At 35.8% G+C, this 12,809-nt stretch overlaps 1 protein-coding gene across 2 annotated transcripts in view; it reads left to right on the top strand.

Moving 5' to 3' along the window:
- Positions 1–12,809, top strand: part of LOC131037393 (mitochondrial outer membrane protein porin 5) — a 57,012-nt gene that overhangs the window by 35,765 nt on the left and 8,438 nt on the right. The gene's annotated exons all lie outside the window — the stretch shown is intronic.

Genomic DNA, 12,809 nt, shown 5'->3' with positions numbered 1-12,809 from the left:
CTAGAGATTACTTAATGAGCCCCAAGATCCTTACAGAAAGGAAGCAAACCCATATATAGATTTCCCAAAAGGGAAGGGCAATCCTTAGCCATTGATCCAAAAAGGAAATCCAATGGATGAGATCACAAAGGCTGCTGACTAAAGTGGGGCCTCTTTAATAGATTACTTAGCCCATACTTGTCATATGGAGAAGGGGAAATATTACATTTATAATTAAATTTGAAGGAGGCTATGATAAAGTTTTCTGCTCACATGCTATGCATCCCATGGGATGCCAATAAAAGAGGATTTTTGCTAAAACCCAAGTGTAGTTAGATATTCACTACACCTACTTTATCCACCCTTGCAGCTCTCCCTTAAAATATAAATTGTATATGCTCAAGTATCCCCTTCCTATTCTTGATGCTCCCAAGGTTCCCCCTCCTCTTGCTGGCGTCCCTATGGAAGAGGTTCCCCCTCCACAATCTAGATGAAGTCCCTTCATTTCACAGTGGTGTACTCTGGACTGACACATAAAAAATTGGTCCACCGTGTTGCTTTTTTAGGCCAGAAGCTGAAAATTGAAAGTGTACATGAGCATGGAAGAAAAACACAGTTATACTCAATTTTCTTTTAATTCCAATGTAACGCAACACTGAAAGACTTGGTTAGTCATGAATGCTTTGGGGCATGAGGGGAAGTGACAGAAATTGTACTATTGTATATGTAAACCTTGGAGTACTTAATAGGCGCTGTCCCTAAAGTTTTGTGGAAGGTGATTTATATTTTATACTTCAAAGGGCATTTCAAGATGACATCTGCCTATGGAACAAGCACTCAAGACTTTGGAGACAAAAACAATGCATCTTGATTCAACGTTACTCATAGTTGGAATCATTTTGGCTTAGTTCATTCGGGCCTTTATTCCATGCTCATTGTATTTCAGGTCCATGAGAGATCATTTTTTACTATAAATCGATGTTAAGGTTAGCTGCAAGAATGTGGTGTATTAGCCTGGATTTTTGTAGTTGAATTTCTCTTCTCACTACGTTGTGTTAAGATTGCATCAAGCTTGTGATAATAGTTACTGACTATGTTTTAATATACAGATCAATGTTCAAGCTGCAATTAATGTGAATATATGCTTGTAGGGATTCTTAATTATTCTTGATGCACTTGTAAGTCAGAGTCGGCTTATGGAATTGCTTGAGGATAGGCCTTAGCTCCAGACTCACTCATGTCTGCTGTGATGATTTAGGATTGTGGGGCATGTAATGCCACTGGTCTAAAATTCGATTGTCACTCATCTTTAAAAATATTAGTAAATAACTCTTTTGCATTTAAATTATCTGTTTGAGAGAGCAATCTGCATCATAAATGTTAAAGCCACACAAATAGATGTAGAGGAGGCTTTTTGTTGCCTTGTACAACAAATCTTATCCTAGATTTACCAAAAAGGAATCTAACGTAGCACCCAAAATTAATCAAACTCCAGACTCACTCATGTTGCACAGAATAATGCCACCCCTTTTATCATCTACTCTTAATACAAATAACAATTCATGTCTGCTGTGATGATTTAGGATTGTGGGGCATGTAATGCCACTGGTCTAAAATTCGATTGTCACTCATCTTTAAAACTATTAGTAAATAACTCTTTTGCATTTAAATTATCTGTTTGAGAGAGTAATCTGCATCATAAATGTTAAAGCCGCACAAATAGATGTAGAGGAGGATTTTTGTTGCCTTGTACAACAAAGCTTATCCTAGATTTAGCAAAAAGGAATCTAACCTAGCACCCAAAATTAATCAAACTCACCAAAATCTTGAACCATGAAAATAATCTTTAAATCTCAAGAAATCTGAGATTGCCTTGTTACTGTTTTTCAGTGCCTTGGTAAGTGCTTTAACAAGAAATAAATAATTGGAAAGTTTGGTCGATTCATTCTCTTATTACAGAAGGTTGTGGGTTTGAACTAAGATCACTTAGGCATGTGAAGAAGCTGTATAAACTCTTGTGCTAATATATTTGCCCTAGGCATTGTTCTATCAACATGGATGTGTGCAGATTTGTATATCCTAGCATGGGTGTATGAAATGGTATGAAATTCAGCTTGTCTCATCTGAGCATCTTATTTGCTGTAAAGATTGTTCCATTTAAGAGGTCGTTTCCTTCAACAAAGTCATTGTTTTCTAGTCATGATCTTCCATCAGCAATTTGGAGGGGACATGAGTTCTTACTTCTTATTGAGTTGGATGGATTACCAGTGGCATTATTAATTTTGGACTTGGTATTCCAATTTGCTGGATATTAAAAAATAATTGAATAATTGCTCAAATAATCGAATGATCTTGAATGAATTAATTACAACTATACAACGTATATAAAAGAATTACAAAACGGTGTTCTAAAAAGAACCAACCGTTAAACTAAAGCTTTAGCATGAAGCTAAAACGCTTAAAATGCTAAATGAAGCTAAAAAGCTGAACACTAAAAAGAAAACTATGCATTCTTATAAAAGAAGCAATAGTTGCACTTAAAAGACTAAACAAACTATAAAGCTAAATATGTCGATGACTAAGATGACAAACTAAAAAGCTAAATGACTAACTAAATGACCATTAATGGAACTACTAAAAAAGTAAATGACAAAAAGAATTAATTATTCTAATACCCTCCCTTAATGGTCGTTTTATCAACCAAGTACCTGACAGAAGACACTGTAGGTCTTTTGATCACAAACACACGTGAATTATAGAGTTGTCACATGTGAATTATAGAAACTTGAAACCATGATTTTGAGGGAAAATTGACAAACCCTTTTGCAGAAGAGTATTGAGCACTGTTTGCTCCAGCAACTCCAAAACAGATTGGAAGATACCACGGTTGTAGATGTTCGCCCTGGCAACTCCAAGTGTGACCCAAACTTGACTGTAACAAAGCACAATTTTTGAGGAAAAAACTGACAAAATCCCACGCAAACTTCGCAAATTATAGATGATTTTTGAGGAAAAAATCGAAAAAACCAACAAACAATTTTTCAGGAAAAAATGGTGAAAACCTACGGACAATTTTTTAGGAAAAAATTGTGAAAACCTAACAAACAATTTTTGAGGAAACAATCGTGAAATCCCCCGCAAACAATTTTTGAGGAAAAAATCGTGAAAGCCCTAAAATGTTGCAAGACAAAACACCATACATCATGCTGAAAAACCCTGATTTTTGAGGAAAAAATAAAGCAAAACCCTCCCATGATTTTTGTGGAAATAATTAGAAAAGCGATAGACAATTTTTTAGGAAAAAATTGTGAAAACCTTGGGACTTGTAGAACGAGAGGCTTTGCCCAAATCAATCTGATCAAGGCAACGATATTCAAATATCGTTAACATGTGTTGTTTCCAAATGTTGTAGTTGCGGCCGTTGAACATTTGACTGTGTTCCAACATGATGTTGGTGAAAGATACCCATCACGAAAACCGAGGTCAACCTAGTGAAGGCATGAGACAGAAGAATCTGATTAAAAATCAGAAAAGAAACCGTTGCACAAAGGATCTGAAACACTAGAAGGAAATTCGAGGCACAAATCCCAGTGCAAATATCAAAATTTGCTGAAAACCCATAGATTTTCTGCAAACCCTAGATTGTAGAAAAATAATCAACAAAACAAAAGGCACAATGCTCGAGGCAAAAATCTTGGCATGAAACCCAAGATGCAAAATTCTGGAAAACCTTGAAAACTAAATTTCATGCAAACTTGAAACCTTAAATTAATCAGAAAAATAATAATTTGCCGAAAAAATAACCTCTGATTTTAAAATTTTTTTTTTTAAAAAGTCAGGAAAAAAAAAACAATTTAAAAAAAAAAGTAAAAAAATATTAGGGAAAAACCCTAGCCACCGCCGCCCCCGCAGGTCTGGTAAAAGTGTGAAAATCACGAAAAAGACTAAGAAACCAGTAAAAAATGTGCAGTGCACAAATTTTTTTTTTGTCAAAAAATCGTAGAAGTCGCGAAAAAAACAAACACTGCTGCAGAAACCCTTTGTGTGCCCAGAAAACGTTTGAAAATTGTGGGCGGAAGTTGTGAAAAAATCGTGCATAGAATCCAACGTAAACGCGGAAAAATCAGGAACATGCTGAAAAATTTCCCACCATCGTGCTGAGATTAGGAACCTGAAGTCAACCCATGGGAGAATCACGAAATAATTGCGAAATAAAAAGTCATGTGCCCAAAAAAACAAATTGCAGACCAAAAACAGGCCGTGAAAATCAGACTCTGCAAAAATAATCCGCCGCTATCGCTGCACAAAGTGCGATTTCGGAAAAAACCAAAGCCACAAACTTAGGCAAGAAACAAAGAATCTGAACCTTGAAAATTGTGAGTAGAAAAAAACGTGAAAATCTGACTTGTGGGAAAAATTCGTGCCCAAAAAAAAAAGCGAAAATTCGACCCACAAATTTTAAAAATTTGCAAGTCACAAATTCTCAGAACAAAAGCCCAAAAAGACTTGAACTTGCAAAAAAACCACGGCCATAAACCTTGCAGAAAAAAACTTCTGAACACAAACCCTAGCATGCCCAGCAAACTTGCGAACTCCTAATAAATTCCAGGTAAGGGCTTACAAATTTTTTATTAAAAAATTTGCCAAATCCTAAAAAATCCCATCGACCTGCTCTAATACCATGAAAAATAATTGAATAATTGCTCAAATAATTGGATGGATGATCTTGAATGAATTAATTACGAATATACAATGTATATAAAGTGTTAAAAATAAAACCAGAATGCTAAAACACAGATAATAACATCTAAGAAAGCTTAAGAGAGCAAGAACTCAACAAATTATCCTGGGAAAACCCTCCACCTGAGGGTGAAAAATCTAGCCACACCTAAAGTTAGATTTTATTGAAGTCTCAAAATAAGTACATATCTTTCTTACTTAGAAGGCAATCATTTTAACAATGATTGATAATGCTCAAATAGAAGTTGACTATCAGAAAATCTGCTTACAAAAATAATGTAGAAGAAGATGCAATAGAACAAATCTGTGCACTCAAATGTTCACAGCTGAATGTAAATGATCAACTCAAAAAATAATAGCAGGTACAAAGTCACAGCAAAAAACCCTTCAAAGAATGCCGATCATCTTCTAAATGACCCACGACACATGAATAAATTACCTGCTTCAATAACCGATAGACTCCTCAAGAAGGCGGCGGAAGACGAGACAATAAGGACGGTGTCAGTTACACACCGACATACATCATGAGCCGATGAAGTCTAACGAAAGAAAAGAAACGGTTTGCCAGCTAAATCAAAGTCGGTGACAACATTCAAGGACTTCGATACATGAAGTATGAACAGAGACAGATGTAAAATGAAACCGTAACATTTTCCAACTATTGAAGAAGCAAACCAAAAACAAATAAGAGCCCAAGAATTCCATAAGTATGACATACATGATATCTGCTGAAGTTACCATCTTTAACACTCCCTCTTAACGAAGAAGATATCATTAACAGATATTCAAGTCATAGTCTCTCAACATGACAAACAACAAAATTTAATCATGGATTCTCTCAACGTGATAGACATCATGGATTCACTCAACATGATGTTCACCATGGCTACTCCCATAGGTGAAATAACACAAGCTCTCATCACAGAATCTATCAACGTGATGTTGTCATGGAGTCTCTCAACATGACATCCACTATGGCTACCGTATAAGTGGAAAGAGCCTCAAGGACTTTCACCTCAAATTTCTTCATCATAGAGAAAAATGCATTACAAGGGATTTCACCTCGAACTTCTCTCTCACAGAGAAAAACTCATTAACAACATATATATAAAGATTCATTGAAGTTGAGATTCTCTCTTAGCAAGAGCAACATTCTCTACAATACCAAGGTTATCTCGAAAATAACAAAACTTCACTCTCGAAAGTGGCTTGTTAAGAATGTCTATTGTTTGCTCTTCTGTGCAAATGTATTTGAGCTCCACTGCTTTCCTTTGAACCATATCTCTCAAGTAATGATATTTTATTTCCACATGCTTGGTTCTATCATGAAAGACAGGATTAACTGAAAGCTTCACACAACTTTGGTTATTACAATGAATCATTGTAGGTTCCAAAGGCTGTCCAAACAATCCTGCAAGCAATTTACGAAGCCACACTACTTCTCTAGTTGTTGTAGTAGCTGCAACATATTCAGCTTCAGCTGTACTTTGGGCCATACAAGATTGCTTCCTGTTGCACCAAGAAATCATAGCTGAACCTAATCTAAAACAACAACCGAAAGTGCTCTTCCTGTCAGGTACACATCTTGCCCAATCTGAATCAGAAAAACCTTGCAATTTCAGACCTTCACAAGAAGTATATTTCAGACCATAACTCACTGTACCATGCACATATCTCAATATATGTTTAGTTGCAACAAAATGAATCTGTCTAGGCTCACTCATAAACTGATTGAGAGTGTTAACAACATAACATATGTCAGGCCTTGAATTGACTAAATACATCAAAGATCCAATCAATTGCCTATACATAGTAGGATCAACTAAATCTGAATGAGCTGCAAACTCATGTAACTTTTTCAGATTTGCTTTCATGGAAGTTGCCATAGACTTGCAATCTAACATACCAAATCTTTTCAAAATATCAATAGCATATTTCCCTTGACTCCAAATGATTTCATTTGGTCTTTGCCACTTTTCTAAACCAAGAAAATAATGTATCAAACCAAGATCTTTCATCTCGAATTCAGAAGTTAACTCTTTCTTACATCTAGCAATAAGATCATCCTCTCCAGTAAGAAATAAATCATCAACATATAGAACTAAAATTAAGGCTTTATCATCAATTACCTTGAAATAGATATTTGGATCTGCATCATTTTTGAGAAAACCCAAGCTCAACAAATATCGATCAATTCTTTCATACCAAGCACAAGGAGCTTGCTTAAGGCCATACAAGGCCTTTTTCAATCTGCATACATGAGATTCTTTCTTATGAATTACAAATCCATCTGGCTGCTCAATAAAAGTTTCTTCTTCAATTACGCCAATCAAGAATTGTGTCTTTACATCCATCTAATGCAATTCCCACCCTTTAACAGCTGCAATAGCAATAATAGTTCTGATAGAGGTATAACGAGCTACAGGTGCAAAAGTCTCGTCATAGTCTATGCCTTCCTTTTGTGAAAAACCTCTAGCTACAAATCTAGCTTTATATTTTTCTCTACTCCCATCAGCTGCATGTTTAATGTTAAACAACCACTTAGAGGAAACAACAAATTTACTTTTGGGCCTAGGAATAATATCCCACACATCTTTTTTGATAATGGATTAATATTCCTCCATCATGGCATCCTTCCACACTTGCTGATTTGAGGCTTTTTCAAAATTAGAGGGCTCGGATGCTAAAAAGTGACTCATGAAAGGAACATATCCTGCAAACTTATGAGGCCTTTTACTCTCTCTGAAGGTGCCACGAGGGGCTGCATATTTTTCAGCCTCTTCCATAGTATTTCGAGCCCACAAAGGTCTTTTCTTAATAGCTGGAGTAATATTGGGGCCTGCAGAAGTATCTATAGAATCAATTGGATCAATAGGATCAGCAAAATCTTCTAAATCTGTATTCTTCCTCTAAATCTCTGAAGGTGAATCTGGATCAGCCATATCTATGTCCTCAGGAGACTCAAAATCTTTTCTATCAGTGGTACATCTTCATCAAAAGACACATCCTTGCTGATTTCAATCTGCTTTTGACCTGGAATGTAAATTCAATATGCTTTTGAAGATTCACTATAACCAACAATGATGCCTTTCTTCCCTGAAGGTTCTCACTTAGTTCTTTTCTCTTTTGGAACATGAAAATAGACAGGACATCCAAAAATCCTGAGATGACTAATGTCAGGTTTAGTACCTGAAAAAGCTTCTTCTGGAGTTATGTTGTCTAGAATTTGATGAGGACTACGGTTCTGAATGTATACTGCTGTCTTGCAAGCTTCTTCCCATAAAAATGTTTGAAGACTTTGATCATGGATCATGGCCTTTGCTGCCTCAACAATTGTCCTGTTCTTTCTTTCAGCCACAACATTTTGTTGAGGATTATAAGGGACACATAACTCCCTCTTAATCCCAGCTTCAACACAAAAGTTATGAAATAAACCAGAAACATATTCTCCCCCATTATCAGATCTTAGATCATGGATCATAGCCTTTGCTGCCTCAACAATTGTCCTATTCTTTCTTTCAGCTACAATATTTTGTTGAGGATTATAAGGGACACATAACTCCCTCTTAATCCCAACTTCAACACAAAAGTTATGAAATAAACCAGAAACATATTCTCCCCCATTATCAGATCTTAGAATCTTTATTTACTTGTTAAATAAATATTCAACAAGTGCTTTAAACTCTTTAAATTTGGACAACACTTCATCAGATTCTTTAGACTTAAGAAAATAAATCCAACACTAACGAGAAAAATCATCAATGAAGGTAACATAATACCAAAAATCACTAAGGGAAGCAACTGACACAGAACCACAAAAATTAGAGTGAATTAACTCTAGGATATCCTTTGCTCTATTTTTACTACTATGAAAAGTACTCTTAACATTCTTACCTAGAGCACATCCCTTGTTGACACCTTCATGATTTTGATTCAGCTTTGGAAGACCAACAACTACCTTCTCCATTGAAGACAAGGTTTTGAAATTCAGGTGACCAAATCTTTTATGCCACAACTCACTTGAGCTTGAAGAATCATGAGCTAAAGCTTGAATAGGACGAGCTGAAAGCTTGTAAAGACTATCATGATGAACACCAATCTCACGTGTAGATTGTATGGTGGTATTCTTCTTCCATGCAAGAACTTTTCCTTCAACAAAAGCAACATGATATCCCTTGTCTTCTAATGCTGAAATAGAAATCAGATTCCTCTTAATATCAGGAACAAATAGAATATCACTCAGAAGAAGAGGAATACCAGAATCCAACTAAAAAGAAGTAGAACCAGCACCCTTCACAGAATAAGATGCATCATCACCAATGATAACTTGAAGATGCGAATCTTTTTCTTTCAAGTTGGAGAGATGTTCACGATAACCAGTGATATGTCAGGAGGCTCCACTATCAATAAACCATGTATCACTATCAGTAGGAATGTTACTGCAGAGAGTAGAAATAAATAAAAACCCTTTTGAATTTTCACTAGACTCTCTATGAGGAGAAACATTTTCAACATTAGTTGCAGCAACTTGAGGCTTGAGTCTTGAAGGACATTCTCTAGCAAAATGACCAAATTTGTCACATCTGAAGCATTGTACCCTAGAGAGATCCTTTCTTTTCTTAGATTCGGGAGCTGAATCAGAATTTCTATCTCTATTCCTTTTGAAGTTTCCTTTCCTTCCTCTTTTTTTAGACGTATGGGCAGCAAGAACATGATCTTCTTCATGATGAGATTTACGTCCAATTCCACTTGCCTCCAATCTGCATTCCATCTCTCAATCGATCAAACTTAGGTAATTCATTTCTTCCACTAATACCTTGAATGAAAGATTCCCAAGAGTGAGGAAGACCATTCATGGCCAGCATAACAAGATCTTTATCCTCAACAGAATCACCGATAGCATTGTGCTGATCCTTTAATTCAGTAATCTTCATAAAGAAAGAAACAACAGATTCACCTCTAGCCATTTTGATATGAAGGAGTTGACGTCTCAATGCTAGATAATACTAGTACTATTGAAGTCATACAAGCTTTGAAGACACTCAAACATCTCTTTGGCTGAATTCAACTTGGATATAACATGTACTAGATGATCCTTAACAAAATCAATTAGTATTTTTCTAGCCATGAGATTGTTCTTCCCCCATTGATCTTTCTCAGTGTCATTTGAAGGTTCATCTACAACAGTCTTCACATAGTTAAGAAGATCATTATCTTCTAGCACAATAAGAATCCTGAATTTCTATGAAGTTTAATTGGCTGCACCATCCAGTCTGTCTTCAACTTTGAGTCCATTCACCATGATGAAAAACTTGAAATAAGCAGACTAAAGCTCCAAATAAAGAGAACTTAAAAAACTAAGCAATCTGATTCTGGATCTTATCTTTATACCCACTCTGATACCATGTTAAAAATAAAACCAGAATGCTAAAACACAGATAATAACATCTAAGAAAGCTTAAGAGAGCAAGAACTCAACAAATTATCCTGGGAAAACCCTCCACCTGAGGGTGAAAAACCCAGCCACACCTAAAGATAGATTTTATTGAAGTCTCAAAATAAGTACATATCTTTCTTACTTAGAAGGCAATCATTTTAACAATGATTGATAATGCTCAAATAGAAGTTGACTATCAGAAAATCTGCTTACAAAAATAATGTAGAAGAAGATGCAATAGAACAAATCTATGCACTCAAATGTTCACAGCTGAATGTAAATGATCAACTCAGAAAATAATAGCAGATACAAAGTCACAGCAAAAGACCCTTCAAAGAATGCCGATCATCTTCTAAATAACCCATGACACATGAATAAATAACCTGCTTCAATAACCGATAGACTCCTCAAGAAGAAGGTAGAAGACGAGACAATAAGGACGGTTTCAGTTACACGCCGACATACATCATGAGCCGATGAAGTCCAACGAAAGAAAAGAAACGGTTTACCAGCTAAATCAAAGTCGGTTACAGCACTCAAGGACTTCGATACATGAAGTATGAATAGAGACGTGTAAAATGAAACCGTAACATTTTCCAGCTATTGAAGAAGCAAACCGAAAACAAATAAGAGCCCGAGAATTCCATAAGTACGACATACATGATATCTGCTGAAGTTACCATCTTTAACATAAAGCAATTACAAAACGGTGTTCTAGAAAGAACCAACCGTTAAACTAAAGCTTCAACATGAAGCTAAAACGCTTACACCGAAGCTAAACACTAAAAATCAAACTATGCGTTCTTATAAAAGAAGCAATAGTTGCACTTAAAAGACTAAACGAACTAAAAAGCTAAATAAGTTGACAACTAAGATGATGAACTAAAAAGTTAAATGACTAACGAAATGACTATTAATAGAACCACTAAAAAGGTAATTGACTAAAAGAATTAATTATTCTAATAATATGGCAATACTTTCCTTGGCATATGGGTTTGAATGGAGAGGTGGTGCATTTGCTTGGGCATGGGATTAGTCTTGATTTGACTTTTACACAATTCTGAGCCATGCAATATACAGTTGTAGACTTTTACAGATTTGCTATGTTAAGATCAGAGATTGCCTGAATTTGTATTGAGTGTAATCTGATTATATATCTGCAGTTTATTGAATGAAAATTCCGATTGCTATCAGTTGTTTCCCATGATGCAAATATTTGTTATCTACTGTGAATGTCAAAGTATTATAATAAATGTTGTATGAAACTATTGCAAACTTTGGAGTACTTCTCTACAAACAAGAAACTTTACATTTATATAGCAAGCCAACTGTTTGACAAATTTACTTCAAAGGGAAAAGTTAAAAATTGGGTGAAAACCATAGGGGTGTTGATGTGTTTTTTATGCACATGCGAACACAGAATAAAATACCCAAAAGTAACTTATCCTCTCTTGAACAAAGTTACTCAAATGCTGAAGATTAGCTTAAGGATCACTTGAGACAACTCCAAGGTTTTGGCATGTTTCGAGTTCAAATGGAAACTCTTGCATGCTTTCCAACTTCACATCACAAGATGAGATATCATCAGCCGCTTCTGGAGGTCACCATTGGTGATGTACCATTCCACGAGCATTCACAACATGTTGATCCTCACTTGCAGGCTCTTCTTGAAATATGCTTAGCGCCCCTTAGAATAGTGTAGTATTCTTTGCTTTCACAATGACATCCCACTCATCTCTATGCATAAACCACGCATCCTTCTAAATTCCATGAGCATATCTTCGAAAATGAGAGTCTCCTTGAGTGTTTGCTCTTCAAAAATTTTCTCTAGCGGTTGCTCCAATGCTAACATTGATGGAAACACCAAATCAAAGTGTCTTTCATTCTCTAACTCCATTTGTTCACCTTCAAGGATGCTTGAAAGTTCTTCCTTTAGGACAACTTGACATCCTTCATTTGATCCTTCTTCTTATGGTAAGGATGGATGCTCACCAAGGATTTCATCATCTTGAATAGTACAACACTCAATTCCTCGTTCTTGGGATGGTGAAACATCAAATGTGTGATAATCCCTCAAGTCATCTATGCTTCTTGCATCACTTTCCTTCTCTATCTCTTGATGATCCTCACTAGTATCCATGTTTTGTAGAGTTTTATGCCTTGGTGTCTCCACACCTTGATCTTCATCTACTAGCATCTTGGTGGCTTGAATGTCTTCCACTATATCTTCATCTTCTTTGGACACAAAGTAATCTTCAATTGTGATGCCTTGACTGCTTGTCTTATCCTTTTGCAATTCATCCCATAATATTTCGGGAGGTTGAAGTTGATGATGAATTGTGCCTCTTGTAGCAACTTGTTTATCTGGAAAAAATTTTGGCAGTAACTCCATTTGTGCTTCCTCCATGAGGTCTTTCAGTGCCCCCTCAAATTGTTCTTCATATTTGGGCTCACTTATGATGAATTGCATTTCTTCATTCAACATCTCTATATGATTGTTTTCTTCTTCTCCTTCAAGACTGCTATTTGAAACTTCTTGCATTTCATTCTCAATAATCTCCTTTTGTAGTATGAGCGAAAATTCTTCAAGGAACGAGTCATCTTCTTCTTTGATTGCTTGCTCAACACTTTGATCTCCCCTTATCACTACTTG

The sequence above is a fragment of the Cryptomeria japonica genome, chromosome 6 (assembly GCF_030272615.1).
Source record: "Cryptomeria japonica chromosome 6, Sugi_1.0, whole genome shotgun sequence".
Classification (NCBI taxonomy): Eukaryota; Viridiplantae; Streptophyta; class Pinopsida; order Cupressales; family Cupressaceae; genus Cryptomeria; species Cryptomeria japonica.
This window is presented reverse-complemented; position numbering and strand designations above follow the sequence as displayed.